We start from the raw sequence: 18197 nt of genomic DNA, 5'->3' as shown, positions 1-18197 counted from the left end.
TTGGGCCGTGGGACAGGGTAAGTTAAGCCGCCTACAAATTTCTGAACTGAATTAAATATTACCACTACCTTTTTAAAACCATGTCTATCTTTATTTCCCAAACACAATTCAACACAGTCACAAATGGTCTTTTAATCATTTTAAGCATATTTTAACACACGCTTAACCGCAAAAAAAACAACGTTTTGCCATTTTCTAAACACTTAAAGTAAGCCAGGCACTGTTGTTACCTCATATCCCAGTGGTAATGCCTTGCATTAGGTAATGGGAAGAAAAAAACGTATATTTGCTCAACTTACCCAAAAGGAAACATTTTGCCTATAATAGCCCACACAGCTACAACCAAATATAATTTGTTCAGAAGTAGCCAGCTAGTTATGCTAAAGTTAGCTAGCTAGCTAACCAAAATAATGTTTACAATGCCATGGCTGAATGCCTCTTGATATAACTAACTTCCCACAATGATTTTAATCAGAACAGGACATCCATTCCATCGAGTTACTTTTTGTTGTAGTTCTCAGGTCAAATGAAAATTGAGTAGCAGCTTGTGACTAGTTCATGTTGGAAGAAGAACATGAATAAGTAGCCTGCTAGATCTAATATATGTATTTATCTTACATGAACATACCTGACTGATCTGTTGTTATTGTCTTCTGTGGAAATCCTAACATTGTTGGACAGGTTAAAACACTTTGTTCTTTGTATACATAGAGCCAGTTCTTTTTTCTTATAGTCAACCCTCCAAATCAGCAATTGGGAGAACACTAATTTAGAATGCCTGTGTGAGTGTGCAAGTGTTTAAACTTCAAGAACATTGATAATAGGGAGTAGGCCTACTTAAACACTGGGAGTATTAATATCTGTATGTTACAGTGACCTTTGTGTTGTTTAAAACATTGTATGCCTGTAACACGATGCAATTATATATTTTTTATTTAGGGCCAAATTTGAGCAAATTCTAAAACTGTGATTAATCCCGATTTAAATAATGCCATTAACTCGATAGATTTATTTTAATAATTTAACATCAAGCTTCATGAAACCTCTAACACAATACATTAACTTGACTTCATTTGTTTTACCTAATTTGCTTACCACTTTATCCATGTGGGTTCTTCCTTCACAGACTCCATGAAATGATAACTTGTTCCTAAATATTTGGTCAAATTATACATTTTGGGTACGGTTTCCTAGAAACAAGGGTGGCTCAACTTACCCCACTCTCTCATGCATGTGAATATGTTCAAGGGAGCTTTAACTCATATGTTGTGTGGCCTTTGTATCTGATTGTGGTTTGTGAGTGACTACAGTATTCCTTCACAGTGCCTATATCATGTGTGATTCACGGCAGACACAACGGCAGACTCACTGTACCAATTCTTAGTCGGAATTCACATTCTGTTTGAGAGAGTTCAATATTTACTGCTTTCAGCACAGGGGGCCCTCTAAATATGATACATGTCCAACCAAACATCGCCAAGACCACAAATCTGTGACAAATTTGATCTTAAACGTTTCCCTCTGTCTGTTTTCAGTAGTTATCCTCCTTGGAGGAAAATGACAAGGTGGTCACCAAGCCATGACAAGAGCAGAAACATAATTAGTACATTTTCTTTCGCTCTGTTGATTCAATACAGCCTGCATTTGGATCACAGCGTTAACATGAAAACACATATTTCAAACGTACACATTGTGCACACATGACGCCACAAACAGAAAACACTGCAGACATACAGAATGGTTCCAGTTTTACTTAGGACCACCAATGTGCTCTACAAGACACAGGATTTGAAATTGCTGAACTGAGTTTCCCACCCAAATGGAAGAAATGCAAGAAGCTTCCGGTTTTACGACCACCATACTCTTAACATCCATCATCAAACTTAAGCAAATGTAGCATAACAAGGACCGTGTGCAAAAAACACAAGTAAATTTTTTGGGGGATCTGCTTTAATTAATTTGTTCGTTTCCTGGAACCAGCGTCCCCGATCTATAGCATGGGAGCCAACCGGGTTTGAGGGATGTTGTGGATATCACTATGATAATTTTGAATATTAAGCTCCACTTTATCTGCAAATTCAATCTGACCTAGCGACTGCACGTCGTTTATATTCCTTAGGACCGGCTGACAAGATTAATATTTTCTAATAAAACCCTGCTTCTCCGGGGCATGATTCCTCATCCCTAAGAATAATATCAGTCTATCGAACTGTTTATTGAGTGCTGAGGAAAAAAGCCACTCTGCTATTGTTCACTGTAGAAAACAGAAAGTGATAGGTGATAATCAAAAGAACCCCAGAAAAAGACTAGACAAACTCGCTCATCTTCCTACTACTAAACTTAGGCCCAGCAAAATCGAGGCAGAGGGGCAGAAAATCCTCAACAGAAGTTTGGCTGCTTCTTTAAGTCTCGCTCCCTTGTGTCTGTTTCTTTCCGAGCTCAATTGGCCGGCAGCAGCACCGCATCTGACCAGCATATTAAAAACGCCTATTTTAATGTTTGCATTGCTTGCAGGGAATATTAAATTCAGTTTCTTGATAATGAAGTAAAGCTTCCTCAAATGGAATATTTCTTAAGTCCTATACTACATTTTTTATTCATCTTTGCGTTCTTCCCTTTCTCTTCTCTTACCTAACCAGACGGAATCCTATTTTGCCTCAATGCACACACTGATCACACAGTGTGGTGTGAGCTGCATACCTAAGGTTTCCTGTAGCTTTGTGTGTAAAAACTAAAATCTAAATGCCTGCCCTTTTTTCTCCCCCTGTTGGCTATTAGAGCCCTACAGGAGCCATGGTTTTACAGGGGAGAGCCTAATACCATGGAAATGTAACCCGCTCAATCAACAACCCTATCGGCTGTGAGGGAAGAGACAGTGTTGAAAAGGCCACTACAGTGGATGACATCTTTTTAACACTAGAACTGCTAAAACAGTCATGTAGACTGCTCGCGATTGTATTATTTTATTTTTTTAACAGTAGGGCCTGCTCTGCTCCATCTTCCAACAGTTGAAAGTGCAGTGCCCAGCAGATAATAACTTGATAATTGCCTCAAAATGGAACCTAAACTATACCGAAACTAATTTCACACAGATAACAGATTAAATACATAAAGTAAAGTTTGATGGGGGAGAAAGGGGTGAGTTGATGAGCGAGGGGACTCGGACGATGCATAATTATGCAATCACCAATAGTGAATGAAGAACAGGGCGGGTCATTCTATTGTATTGATCCATTTGAATTATAATCTTAAAATGGTATGTACCCTGTATCAGTCCACTGAATCCAAGCAGTCTTATCAGTCTTGTACTCTAGCGTACTTGGAGTAGGCTACACAGTGAGGACTTGCATAATTGTACATGCTTGAACGGCTTTCAATATCTGGGAAAAGTACCACATCGGGCAGCAGGGGAGCGAGTGTCGGAGAATGTGGCGATGAAGCTTGTGGAACCTTACGTTTGCAAGGGGAGAAATGTCTCCATGGACAACTTCTTCAGTTCACGGTCATTGGCAAACATGTTGCTTGCAAAGAAAACTCTGGCTGGCACCATGAACAAAGTGAGACAGGAGTTCCCTCCCTCAACGGTGCTGAAGAATGACAAGATGGGGACACAGAGAAAACCGGAGACTATTAAGCACTATAACCAAACAAAGATGTGTTAAAGATTGTCAAGCAAGTGAAAGATACAAAAACAGTTAGGACAAAGGATAACTGCTACATGAAATCCAACTGATACCATTACGTGAAGACTGACACAAGCAGGAGCTGACAATAATTTACTCTTTTTGATTGCTGTCATATAGACACATTCATTATAATGCCATTATTAGTTTCACCATTTATCAAGGCCACTTGGTACTTACAATGATGTTTAGGATACTGATGTTTTCATCATTTTGCTGCACAACTTGACCGTGCATCTTGGTGGTTGTGTAAAGCCTGTCGCCGGAAGGAGTGGACCAAAGCGCAGCGTGAAAAGTGTTCATGATTTTTTTTATATATATATAATATTTTTTTTTTTTAAACACTCGAACAAAGTAACAAAACGAAAGCGACCAGTTCTGTCAGGTAACAGAGACTAAACAGAAAATAACTACCCGCAAACACAGGTGGGAAAAAGGCTGCCTAAGTATGATTCCCAATCAGAGACAACGACAGACAGCTGCCTCTGATTGGGAACCACACTCGGCCAAAACAAGGAAAAAGACAACATAGAATGCCTACCCCAAATCACACCCTCACCTAACCAAATAGAGAAATAAAACGGCTCTCTAAAAGGTCAGGGCGTGACGGGTATTTGGGGTATTTAAAAAAAATTGTCATAAAAAGACACTGTTACCATGTTTCAACACATGGTTGTGTAATTTGACATGAAATATAATTATTCTAATGCCTTCAAAAACACAACCAAATTATTATTTTTGTGATAGCATTTATGAATGTTGCAGTAAGAATGACTGCTCACTAGCTTGAAGGGTGGTCTGTCGAGGCCCAGCGGTTCTGGTGTTAAAATTATATCTGGGTTCTATTTCCTGTATGTAGCTTAACCGGTCACTCGACCCTACATTTTCTCACTCATACTTGTACCAACGGCCATGCTTTCCTTGTAATATGCAATAATATGATGTACTGGTAGTCCTGAAAGGCTGCTCTTCTAAGGAGTCCCGAACTTCCTACCAGCTTACTCCCATACGCCTCACAGCATACAATGCGTACTAATGCTAGTAAACCTAGTGGGAAATATCTCCAATTGGATGTTAGGATACAGGACAAAAGGGAAAAGACCCAATAAGGTAGCCTCAAGGTAAGAGTGGGCGCTGTGTTCATGCAAGCTACATGTTGAGGCAGGATGTTTACAGTGTACAGTACACCGCTCCAAACTAGACCATGTGTGGCATGCCAGGGCCAGCTGATTGCTGTGCCATACCCACTCACCTATTGAGGGTGTGAAGGTGGCTAGGGTAAACAGACACACATTCAGGGTGTATATGGGTGTGTCTCAGTGTGTAGAGACACAAAAAAACACGCTGACAACAGTACAGAGGTTCCACAACATGCAGCCAAACTGACACAGAGCCAGATGTAGATCTCTTGATAACTACCTCCTAATATGGTATGACATGTCTCACACAAACACACACGAGAAACATCAATAGGCCTAAAGAAAAAAAAAAGTCAAGAAGCATGTACCATAGGTAGCGCGCACGCTCTCACTCTGAATCCCAGCCAAGCGGCCTCCTAAGTGGGCACGTGGGAGTCGACACACAGTGGGAGAGCTTGTTGTGTTCAGCGCACACACCCTATGTACTGTGCTACTTTAGACTAGGATTCATAGGGCTCTGGTCAAAAGTAGCGCACTATACAGGTAATAGGGTGCCATTTTGGACGCAGACAATGTCGCAGCTGGGGATACACAACATAAAATATGACAGAACATCTTTAGATGCAAACATGATCTGCATAATATTACCACCCTCTGATGAGGTTGTGTACAGTTGAAGTCGGAAGTTTACATACACCTTAGCCAAACGCATTTAAACTCGGTTTTTCACAATTCCTGACATTTAATCAGAGTAAAAAGTCCCTGTCTTCGGTCAGATAGGATCACCACTTTATTTTAAGAATGTGAAATGTCAGAATAATAGTAGAGAGAATGACTTAACTTTTTCTTTCATCACATTCCCAGTGGGTCAGAAGTTTACACACACTCAATTCGAATTTGGTACCATTTCCTTTAAATTGTTTAACTTGGGTCAAGCGTTTCAGGTAGCCTTCCACAAGCTTCCCATGTGCAGTTGCAAACCGTAGTCTGGCTTTTTATGGTGGTTTTGGAGCAGTGGCTTCTTCCTTGCTGAGCAGCCTTCCAGGTTATGTTGATATAGGACTCGTTTTACTGTGGATATAGATACATTTTTACCTGTTTCCTCCAGCATCTTCACAAGGTCCTTTGCTGTTCTGGGATTGATTTGCACTTTTCGCACCAAAGTACGTTCATCTCTAGGAGACAACGCGTCTCCTTCCTGAGCGATATGACAGCTGCGTGGTCCCATGGTGTTTATACTTGCGTACTATTGTTTGTACAGATGAACGTGGTACCTTCAGGCGTTTGGAAATTACTCCCAAGGATGAACCAGACTTGTGGAGGTCTATAATTTTTTCTGAGGTCTTGGTTGTTTTCTTTAATTTTTCCATGATGTCACGCAAAGAGGCCCTGATTTTGAAGGTAGGCCATGAAAAATATCCACCAGTTGACTCAAATGATGTCAGTTAGCCTATCAGAAGCTTCTAAAGCCATGACATAATTTTCTGGAATTTTCCAAGTTGTTTAAAGGCACATTCAACTTAGTGTATGTAAAGTTCTGAAATAATCTTTCTGTGAACAATTGTTGGGAAAATGACTTGTGTCATGCACAAAGTAGATGTCTTAACCAACTTGCCAAAACTATAGTTTGTTAGCAAAAAATTTGTGGAGTGGTTGAAAAAAAAGTTTTAGACTCCAACCTAATTGTATGTAAACTTCCGACTTCAACTGTATATGTGGATATCTTTGTTAGAAAGAATACTATATTTCCCTTGACAGATGATGTAAAAAATTGCTCAATTTACCCCGCTCTCCTCTACTGTATCTGTACAAGGGATTTGTCTCATCTCCAACAAGGCTTTCCTCAATCTGTTATATCGCTCAGTTTATGTTCTCACCCTTGTCTTTATTGAATTAGAGTTATATTGTTTCATTATTGGTCGAAAAATGCCATCTGCAGTTCTGCACTCACTCACTCACTTGTTCACTGGCTTTCTCACTCACTCACTCATTGGAAATTGTTTGCAACAACGTGTGGACCTTTTTTTTCCTAACCAGCTTTTATTTCATACTTGAGAGCACTTTGCCCAAGGCCGCTCTTGTAGCTAGCATGATAAATAATTTTATAATTCAATCCAACTACATAATTCAATTGCAAATCTCAAATTTTGACATTGATTCAATGAAAATACCTAGATTTCACATGTAGATTGTCTTTTTGACAAGTCCACTAATTTCTCATGCATCTGTGCCTTTTTGTATTTGGCTGGCTGTTGTCTTTTCCAGTCCCGATTTGTGCATACCTATTATATAGAAAACCTTGGGATCGAGTGGAATAACATGGTATTGACACATTTGTACATTTATATAATGGATGACTCATATAACTGAAGATCCCATCATTCAGTGCGTAGGATAAGACCTGTTCTTGTTAATGGTGATGGGAGTGGAGAGTGAGTGCTAGGAGGTTGTGAGTGAGAAGTGAGAGAGGCAGGGAATGAGTGAGGGAGAAGGGAGGGGAGAGAGAAAAGGGGGTCGTTCATGAGGGAGCAGCACTCTGCTATAAGCAGGCGGATTAAAACTATACTCGGGTACGTGCGCCAATACAATTAACAGCGACCCCCTCCTTCCTCAATCCTATTAGCCCAGTGTCAGAGAATGAAGGGGGAACAAGGAATATGAAAAATGCCTGACCTATCTTTATTAGATTCTAGTCAGAGGGAACTAAGCAGATTAAAACCAGCGTGTATCAATCGCAGGCCGACTCCTCCGAGATAAATCCATTACTCTCCAAGTTATCAAGGCTCAGCAGCTAAAATTAAACAGCCTCTCCCTTTGTCCCTTTGGTGCCATGGAATGTTCGGCATCTGTGGAACAATGTGTTGAACACATTGGCGCAGAAAGCTGATTAACAAAGATACTCTTGTACATATAGTGTATGTGGACTCCTCTTCGGCTATTTCAGCCATACCTGTTGCTGACAGGTGTATACAATCGAACACACAGCCATGCAATCTCCATAGACAAACATTGGCAATAGAATGGTCCTTACTGAAGAGCTCAGTGACTTTCAACGTGGCATCGTCATAGGATGCCACCTTTCCAACTTGTCAGTTCGTCAAATTTCTGCACTGCTAGAGCTGCCTCGGTCAGCTGTTAGTGCGGAGTGCTGTTAGTACTGAGTTCCAAACTGCCTCTGGAAGCAACGTCAGCACAATAACTCTTCGTCTGGAGCTTCATGAAATGGGTTTCCATGGCCGAGCAGCCACACACAAGCCTAAGATCACCATGCGCAAGGCCAAGTGTCGGCTGGAGTTGTGTAAAGCTCGCCGCCATTGGACTCTGGAGCAGTGGAAACGTGTTCTCTGGAATGATGAATCACGCTTTACCATCTGACAGTCCGACGGACTAATCTGGGTTTGGTGGATGCCAAGAGAACGCTTCCTTCCCGATTGCATAGTACCAACTGTAAGGTTTGGTGGAGGAGGAATAATGGTCGGAGGCTGTTTTTCATGGTTCTGGCTAGGCCCCTTAGTTCCAGTGAAGGGTAATATTAATGCTATGCCATACAATGACATTCTAGACAAGTCTGTGCTTCCAACTTTGTGGCAAAGTTTGGGGAAGGCCCTTTCCTGTTTCAGCATGACAATGCCCCCGTGCACAAAGCAAAGTCCATGCAGAAATGGTTTGTCGAGATCAGTGTGGAAGAACATGATTTGCCTGCACAGAGTCCTGACCTCAACCCCATCGAACACCTTTTGGATGAATTGGAACACAGACGGTGAGCCAGGCCTAATCGCCCAACCTCACTAATGCTCTTGTGGCTGAATGGAAGGAAATCCGCGCCGCAATGTTCCAACATCTTGTGGAAAGCCTTTCCAGAAGAGTGGAGGCTGTAATGGCAGCAAAAGGGGGACCAACTCCCTATTAATGCCCATGATTTAGGAAAGAGATATTTGACGAGCAAGTGTCCACATTCAAACCCGGGTCCGTTGTGACGCCGCTAGCACTGCGATACAGTGCCTTATACGGCTGTGCCACTGCCTTAGACGGCTGTGCCACTTAGACGGCTGTGCCTCAGACGGTTGTGCCTTAGACGGCTGTGCCTGCTCGAGAATGTCTGCTCGAGTTAAACAGGCGATGCTAGTTGTTCCTGCCGAGAGGTATACCTGGGATATGTTGGTTGGGGAGGGCACCTCGTTTTCTCTCTACATATCTCTCTCTTTTTGTCATACCTCTCTCCTATTTCCCCATTGTCTTTTCTCTCCTCCCGTTCTCTTCATTCCACCACTGGTTCCCTCTTTTTTCACGGTCAATTCCTCTCTATCCAACTCTCTTTCTTCCTCTACCTTTTGTCTCTCCCTCTCCCTCTCTTCCTCTCCCTTTCTGCATGCCACTGTTGCAGCTGAAGGCCCTATGTATCAAAATGTATTTGGCGGTGGATTGCAGAATGACACCCAGGGGAGAGACCGGCAGTAGAGGGAGCAGACGGTGGGGTCTTCGCCCTGACAGACAATCACTAAATCATGCATAGAAGCCTCTTCTCTTTGAACCTGGGTGTGTGTTTGAGGGCGGATGCTCCTCTCTCATTAGACTGTGTGGCTGTTAAATTGATCAAGGACCCTCCTCTGTTGGATGACCCCTCTTGACACCCAACCAGAGATTATCATTTTCTATGGAGTATCACCAGCAGCCACTACCCCACCCCACCCTACCCATGCTACAGTATCTGCTGTACCATCTCACATCAGTGCTAGGTAGAGAGGATTCTAAAGGGTTTAGCTCGAGGACTGAATTTTATCAAACATCAAACACAATCTGTAGAAATAACCTTGTTCCTGGATTCCAATGGAATGCAATCATCTCGAGTGTCGAGTTCAAATTGGTAACAAGTACACTGAAGGGAGGCTTGAAGAACCAAGGGCCGGATTCACCGGAACTGGGTTCAATCTGTCATTCAGTGTTTCTTCACCGCCCAAACTATTTAATCATAGTACTTCACATGGTCATATTCACGGTGCAGGAGTCAAGATGTCAACCTGAAGTCCTGGGTAGTATTCACTAGGAACAAAATTAAAGTAAACGTGCTGAAATGGGGAGAGACCTACCTGAATTTGTCCAATGAGACACTTGGACAAAGGTTTACCTACGGTAAGTACTAATGATATGACCCTGGTTTGATTTAATTCCAGACTCCTGACATACTGTGACATACTCCTCCTCCTCTTTAAAGGATTTTTCAGTTTGGTTGCATAGGCTTTATGTTAGTGTATTCCGTTTGATGAGGCATATCACAGGGTTTCATCACAGCGACAGACTGAATGGCACATTTATGGTGCATTAAAAGGTTTTGCTCCAAAGAATTGGTAGCCCGAACTGAACTAATGACTGGAAGGATGTTGCCGCGTGAAGTGATTCTCGCAAAAAAAACATCAACATTGTGTGAAATACACTTCCCATTAATTGCTGAAAGAATAAATAAAAGATGGTTGATTCATGTGGAACAATGGATTGAGAGAGAGTGTAGAGACCGCGTTGCAGTGAGTTAGTGTAATCTGGGAGGAAACCGTGAGAAAAGTTGAAAAGTTTTGTAGAGAAGTTGTGAAGAAAATCACTTGCACTTGATAATTAGGTGTGGCTGTAGCGCAGTGAGTGCTGATACTCAGGGAGAAAAAAACAGCCCAGCAACTCATGTTAATAACCACTTCACTGAAGGAGTTTATTAATTAACTGCATCATGGTGTAAACTCATGGTGGGTGCACTGTCTCTCTCTCTCTCTCTCTCTCTCTCTCTCATGGTGGGGGCACTGTCTCTCTCTCAATGTCTCTCTCTCTCTCTCATGATGGGGGCACTGTCTCTCTCTCTCTCTCTCTCTCTCTCTCTCTCTCTCTCTCTCTCTCTCTCATGATGGGGGCACTGTCTCTCTCTTTGACTCTGACCATCTTTCTCTCTGTTGTTACCTCTTTCTCTCTCAATTCAATGGGCTTTATTGGCATTTTAAAACAAATGTTTACATTGCCAAAGCAAGTGAAATAAATAATAGACAAAAGTGAAATAAACAATCAGAAATTAACAGTAAACATTGACTCACAAAAGTTTCAAAAGTATAGAGGCATTTCAAATGTTAAATTATGGTTATGTACAAAGGGGAAAATGAACATAAATATGGGTTGTACTTTATTTACAATGTTTGTGCTTCACTTTTTGCCCCTTTCTCTGCCTTTCTCTACCGCCTCGTAATTAACCAATCCCAGTTTTCCACATTTCTAATGTTATGTGTGCACTCTGACACGGTTTCCCTTTTCAAGTTGAAAGTTCCACCAGGAGAAAGTGAAAATATATATTTTTAAATTGCATCGTTACACTTGCTTGCCAACTGCAATTAGGGGGACATTTACATACACATTGAGGCTTGCGCCCACTGCTTGCCATCGCAAAGTGAGTTAGAGCACTGGCGGTAACGGCGTTCATTGACTCACAATTAATTTAGGCTCGGAGGAGCCCTGCAGGCGAGAGTTCATTTCCTAAAATTAAACTTAGCATATTAGGGGCTGAGATTTATGCTAATCAAACCAGTTAGGGTTTCTGAGGTACTGCTTTTTTCTCTTTATTTATTGTATTACAATGCTCGTGGCCATTGGAATAGAAACCAAAAAGGGTGGTTGTTTATAAACTGCTTTACTGTGCCGTCTGGCAGAGAGAAAGGGAAGGAGGGAGCCTGGGTGGGTTAATTGATGCTTACCCCACCCATAGCAGTTTTGTTCAACTCCATGCCCTCTGTAATTAAAACCTCTGACTATCAACCACAGTGGAGGGATAATGACTGTTGCATAGTTTTTTGGGCCTCAGCAGCACTACACTGTATGGAATATGTAGGAGTCTGGGGGGAGAGAGTCTCTCGTTGAAAGTCGTTGAGCTTCTTTAGATGTTCTGTAAGGATGTTCTTTGTTAATTTAGATTGCAATGTATGAATATTAAATTTAAGAAAGAACCAGATATAGTCCATCTATATCTTGCAATTAGTGCTCTGTTCAGTGTTAATTGAGTGATGCACTGTGTTCTTGGGAGTAGATGCACTGTGTTCTTTGAGTGATTCACTGTATTTTTGGATGTAGATACCCTTTAATTCAAGGGTGTCTACATAATTCAAGGGTATCTTGCACCAGCAAGACTTGTTTGGTTAGCAGTGTTTCCGTATCTGATTGCTGAACAAATTGCCACTGGATTGATGCAAGTAAACATATCGTTCTGCCAGGTAGACATAGGCTACTCTGTAGTTAACATTTAATTGAGAAGGTTTTTGTGAAAGCCTTTCCATCTACCAAAAGACGTGGTTCTTAGCATCATTGCTAACGGCTACACAAAGTGGTAGACAAGTGCTAAAACAGACAGGGGCATTCCTGTGCCGTTGCTTTAGAAAGTTGAAGGAACATTAAGAATCACTGATGTAATTTGTTCATGTCATGATTATCTTGGCCAAATGAAGTATTGTTCTATTAAGTTCCATACATTTAGTTGATTTCCTACTAAGTTCAGTACTCTTTTGTCTGAAATTCTAAAGAAGGTCGTTGAGCTTCTTTAGCTGTTCTATAAGTATGTTCAGTGTTGATCTAGATTACAATGTGTGTCTCGCAATTAGCACTCTGTTAAGTGTTAGCTGAGTGATGCACCGTATTCTTTCTAGAGGTCGACCGATTATGATTTTTCAACACTGATACCAATAATTGGAGGACCAAAAAAATCAGATATCGATTAATAGGTCGATTTTTATATATATTTGTAATAAATGACAATTACAACAGTACTGAATGAACAATGAACACTTTTATTTTAACTTAATATAATACATAAATAAAATCAATTTAGTCTCAAATAAATAATGAAACATGTTCAATTTGGTTTAAATAATGCAAAAACAGTGTTGGAGAAGAAAGTAAAAGTGCAATGTGTGCCATGTAAAAAAGCTAACGTTTAAGTTCCTTGCTCCGAACATGAGAACATATGTAAGCTGGTGGTTCCTTTTAACATGAGTCTTCAATATTCCCAGGAAAGAAGTTTTAGGTTGTAGTTATTATAGGAATTAAAGGACTATTTCTCTCTATACAATTTGTATTTCATATACCTTTGACTATTGGATGTTCTTAGAGGAACTTTAGTTATGCCAGCCTAACCTCGGGAGTTGATAGGCTTGAAGTCATAAACAGAGCTGTGCATCCCAGCATTGCTAAGAGCTGCTGTTTGAATTAATGCTTACGAGCCTGCTTCTACCTACCACTGCTCAGTCAGACTGCTCTATCAAATATGTATGTAAAATTCTGGCAAATTAATTCTGGTCTTTGTAAAGATAAATGGCCTTTCAACAGTTCACAACTAGCCAGGCGGCCCAAACTGCTGCATATACCCTGACTCTGCTTGCACCAGTTAATTTTACCTGCTAACACATTTCTTATATATATAACCTTCATTTAACTAGACAAGTCAGTTAAGAACAAATTCTTATTTTCAATGACAGCCTAGGAACAGTGGGTTAAATGCCCTTGAACAAGTGCCTTGTTCAAGGGCAGAACAACAGATTTTTACCTTGTCAGCTCGGGGATTCAATCTTGCAACCTTTCAGTTACTAGTTCAACGCTCTAACCACTAGGCTACCTGCCGCCCCCCTCAATACTTGTGTATTGATTTTAAGAAAGGCATTGATGGTTAGGTACATTATTGCAATGATTGTGTTTTTTTCACGAATGCACTTTTGTTAAATCATCAAGTAATAGGCTGTGATTCGATGATAAATTAACAGGCACCGCTTGATTATATGCAACGCAGAACACTAGTTAACAAGTGATTATGTGAAGATTGATTGTTTTTTTAATAATAAAAGTTTATAAGATAAGTCATTTTGATGCTGCACTCACGTAACAGGTGGTCAGCCTGCCATGCAGTCTCCTCGTGGATTGCAATGTAATCGGCCATAATCAGCGTCCAATCAGCGTCCAAAAAGGCCGATTACCGATTCTTATGAAAACTTGAAATCGGCCCTAATTAATCAGCCATGCCGATTAATCGGTCGACCTCTAATTCTTCACGTGTTACCAGCTATGCTAAAGTGTGTGCTCTGTGAACAACCTGTAAGTGAAAAGTTCTAACTGTTTATTGTATGCTTGGTTATATAGTTGGACTGTACCATGGTACTGGCCATAGAGATTATTTTGGATGTGGTCTAATGATTTTATTCCAAGATGGCGTAACAGTCAGACGTGTGTGTTTGTCTTTGTCTTATCCCGTGTCTTATCCTGTGTAAATAGCCAGTCGGAAATGTACATACACCTGAGCTAAATACATTTAAACTCAGTTTTTCACAATTCCTAACATTTAATTTGAGTAAAAATTCCCTGTCTTAGGTCATTCAGGATCACCACTTTATTTTCAGAATGTGAAATGTCAGAATAATAGTAGAGAGAATGATTCATTTCAGATTTGATTTCTTTCATCACATTCCCAGTGGGTCAGAAGTTTACATTCACTCAATTAGAATTTGGTAGCATTGCCTTTAAATTGTTTAACTTGGGTCAAACGTTTTGGGTAGCCTTCCACAAGCTTCCCACAAAAATAATTTTGTCCCATTCCTCCTGACAGAGCTGGTGTAACTGAGTCAGGTTTGTAGTCCTCCTTGCTCTCACACACTTTTTCAGTTTTGCCCACACATTTTCTATGGGATTGAGGTCAGGGCTTTGTGATGGCCACACGAATACCTTGACTTTGTTGTCCTTAAGCCATTTTGCCACAACTTTGGAAGTATGCTTGGAGTCATTGTCCATTTGGAAGACCCGTTTGCGACCAAGCTTTAACTTCCTGACTGATGTCTTGAGATGTTGCTTCAATATATCCACGTAATTTTCATGATGCCATCTATTTTGTGAAGCAAAGCACCCCCACAACATGATGCTGCCACTCCCGTGCTTCACGGTTGGGGTGGTGTTCTTCGGCTTGCAATCCTCCCCCTTTTTCCTCCACCATAACGATGGTCATTATGGCCAAACAGTTCTATTTTTGTTTCATCAGACCAGAGGACATTTCTCCAAAAAGTACCATTTTTGTCCCCATGTGCAGTTGCAAACCGCATTCTGGCTTTTTTATGGCTGTTGTGGCTTCTTCCTTGCTGAGCGTCCTTTCAGGTTATGTCGATATAGGACTTGTGTTACTGTGGATATAGATACATTTGTACCTGTTTCCTCCAGCATCTTCACAAGGTCCTTTGCTGCTGTTCTGGGATTGATTTGCCCTTTTCGCACACCAACGTACGTTCATCTCTAGGGGAGTTTGAAGGTAGGCCTTGAAATACACCACAGGTACACCTCTAATCGACTCAAATGATGTCAATTAGCTTTTCAGAAGCTTCTAAAGCCATGACATAATTTTCTGGAATTTAAAGACACAGTCAACTCAGTGTATGTAAACTTCTGACCCAGTGGAATTGTGATACAGTGAATTATAATTGAAATAATATGTCTGTCAACAATTGTTGGAGAAATCATTTGTGTCTAACAGAAAGTAGATGTTCCAAACAACTTGCCAAAACTACAGTTTGTTAACAAGACATTTCTTGGTGGTAGAAAAATGAGTTTTAATGACTCCAACCTCAGTGTATGTGAACTTCTGACTTCAACTGTATCTTAATCTCACTCTCTATCTATGAACTAAATATACTTTCCTGTAACCCGCCTCAGCCAATGTGGTACAGATCTGCTATTTTTATTCCTTATAACTGAAACTTCCATAAGGAGCTAGCCAACTATCTAGCTACTGGTTTTTGTTAGCCACATCTAGTGGTCTTCACCTTTTTCACCAGCCAGCCTTAGCTCAGACAGTTCCTGCCAGTCTGCACAGCACGATATCAACCCAGAGCATATCGGACTGTTTCTCTCTACTACCACATCACCGGTTTCCTGCCGCTCTGGATCATTACACTAGATCGTCGAAGCTAGCTAGCTGCAAACGAGTGGCTACTACGAAACCTCTCTCATTGTCACTCAATGCCTAGATTTACCTCCACTGTACACTCACATCCTTCCATACCATTGTCTGTACATTATCCCCTGAATCTATTCTACCACACCTAGAAATCTGCTCCTTTTATTCTCTGTTCTCAAAGCACTAGACGACCAGTTATCATAGCCTTTAGCCGTACCCTTATCCTACTCCTCCTCTATTATTTTGGTGATGTAAAGGTTAACCCAGGCCCTGTAGCCCCAGTTCCTCTCCCCATGCATTATCATTTGTTGACTTCTGTAACAGTAAAAGCCTTGGTTTCATGCATGTTAACATTTAGAAGCCTCCTCCCTAAGCTCATCACTGTCAAACGCTCCCTAAAACACTTCAGCGAGCAGGCCTATCTAATCGACCTGGCCCGGGTATCCTGGAAGGATATTGACCTCATTCCGTCAGTAGACAGGCAATGAGGAAAGCAAAGGCTAGCTTTTTCAAACAGAAATTTGCATCCTGTTGCACAAGCTCTAAAAAGTTCTGGGACACTGTAAAGTCCATGGAGGATAAGAGCACCTCCTCCCAGCTGCCCACTGCGCTGAGGCTAGGAAACACTGTCACCACTGATAAATCTACGAAAATCGAGAATTTCAATAAGCATTTTTCTATGGCTGTCCCTGCTTTCCACCTTGCTGCCCCCCTTCCAAATCCAGATAGTTGATGTTATGAAAGAGCTGCAAACTCTGGACCCCTACAAATCAGCTGGACTAGACAATCTGGACCCTCTTTTTCAAAAATTATCAGCCGCAATTGTTGCAACTCCGATTACTAGCCTGTTCAACCTCTCTTTTGTATCGTCTGAGATCCCTAAAGATTGGAAAGCTGCCGCGGGCATCCCCCTCTTCAAAGGGGGAGACACTCTATACCCAAACTGCTACAGACCTATATCTATCCTACCCTGCCTTTCTTAAGTCTTCGAAAGCCAAGTTATCAAACACATCACAGACCATTTTGAATCTCACCGTACCTTCTCCGCTATGCAATCTAGTTTCTAAGCTGGTCATGGGTGCACCTCAGCCACGCTCAAGGTCCTAAATGATACCATCGATAAAAGACAATACTGTGGAGCCGTCTTCATCGACCTGGCAAAGGCTTTCGACTCTGCCAATCACGGCATTCTTATTCTCAACAGCCTTGGTTTCTCAAATGACTGCCTCACCTGGTTCTCAAACTACTTCTCAGACAGAATTCAGTGTGTCAAATCAGAGGGCCTGTTGTCCTGACCTCTGGCAGTCTCTATGGGGGTGCCACAGGGTTCAATTCTCGGGCCGACTCTCTTCTCTGTATACATCAATGATGTCGCTCTTGCTTCTGGTGATTCTCTGATCCACCTCTATGCAGACACCAATATTCTGTATACATCTGGCCCTTCTTTGGACACTGTGTTAACAAACCTCCAGATGAGCTTCAATGCCATACAACACTAATTCCGTTGCCTCCAACTGCTCTTAAATGCAAGTAAAACTAAATACATGCTCTTCAACCGATCGCTGCCCGCACCTGCTCGCCCGGCCGTCTAGCATCACTACTCTAGACGGTTCTGACTTGTGGACAACTACCAAATCCTAGGTGTCTGGTTAAACTGCAAACTCTCCTTCCATTCTCACATTTAGCATTGGATGTAGTCTATCACAGTGCCATCCGTTTTGTCACCAAAGCCCCATATACTACCCACCACTGCGACCTGTATATGCTCGTTGGCTTGCCCTCGCTTCATATTCGTCTGCAAATCCACTGGCTCAAGGTCATCTATATGTTTTTGCTAGGTAAAGCCCTGCCTCACTGGTCACCATAGCAGCACACACCCGTAGCACATGCTCCAGCAGGTATATTTCACTGGTCATCCACAAAGCCAACTCCTACTTTGGCCACCTTTCCTTCCAGTTCTCTGCTGCCAATGACTGGAACGAATTGCAAAAATCACTGAAGCTAGAGACTTCTATCTCCCTCACTAACTTTAAGTATCAGCTGTCAGAGCAGCTTACCGATCATTGCACCTGTACAGAGCACATCTGTAAATAGCACACCCAACTATCTCATCCACATATTGTTCTTAAAAAAAAATCCTTTGCACCCTAGGATCTCTACTTGCACATTAATCTTCTGCACATCTATCACTCCAGTGTTAATGCTAAATTGTAATGATTGCCTTCCCTCCATAATCTTACTACATTTGCACACACTGTATATCGATTTTTCTATTGTATTATTGACTGTACGTGTGTTTATCCCGTGTGTAACTGTTGTTTTTGTCGCGCTTTGCTTTATCTTGGCCAGGTCGTAGTTGTAAATGAGAACTTGTTCTCGACTGGCCTACCTGGTTAAATAAAGGTGAAATAAAAATACAAATAAAAAGTA

At 41.5% G+C, this 18197-nt stretch overlaps 1 protein-coding gene and 1 long non-coding RNA gene across 7 annotated transcripts in view; one reads left to right on the top strand and one right to left on the bottom strand.

Moving 5' to 3' along the window:
• LOC109904740 (protein diaphanous homolog 2) overlaps window positions 1-18197 on the top strand; it is a 624432-nt gene that overhangs the window by 77631 nt on the left and 528604 nt on the right. The gene's annotated exons all lie outside the window — the stretch shown is intronic.
• On the bottom strand, window positions 1598-4101 carry LOC116353604 (uncharacterized). The gene is made up of 2 exons (XR_004203057.1): window positions 3864-4101; window positions 1598-3587 (listed from the first exon to the last, which is right to left on the bottom strand). It is a non-coding gene; the product is annotated as an uncharacterized LOC116353604 (long non-coding RNA).

This window comes from Oncorhynchus kisutch, linkage group LG15 (genome assembly GCF_002021735.2).
Source record: "Oncorhynchus kisutch isolate 150728-3 linkage group LG15, Okis_V2, whole genome shotgun sequence".
Lineage (NCBI taxonomy): Eukaryota > Metazoa > Chordata > Actinopteri > Salmoniformes > Salmonidae > Oncorhynchus > Oncorhynchus kisutch.
Note: the sequence above shows the minus strand (reverse complement) of the source record. Positions and strands in the feature narration are given on the sequence as shown.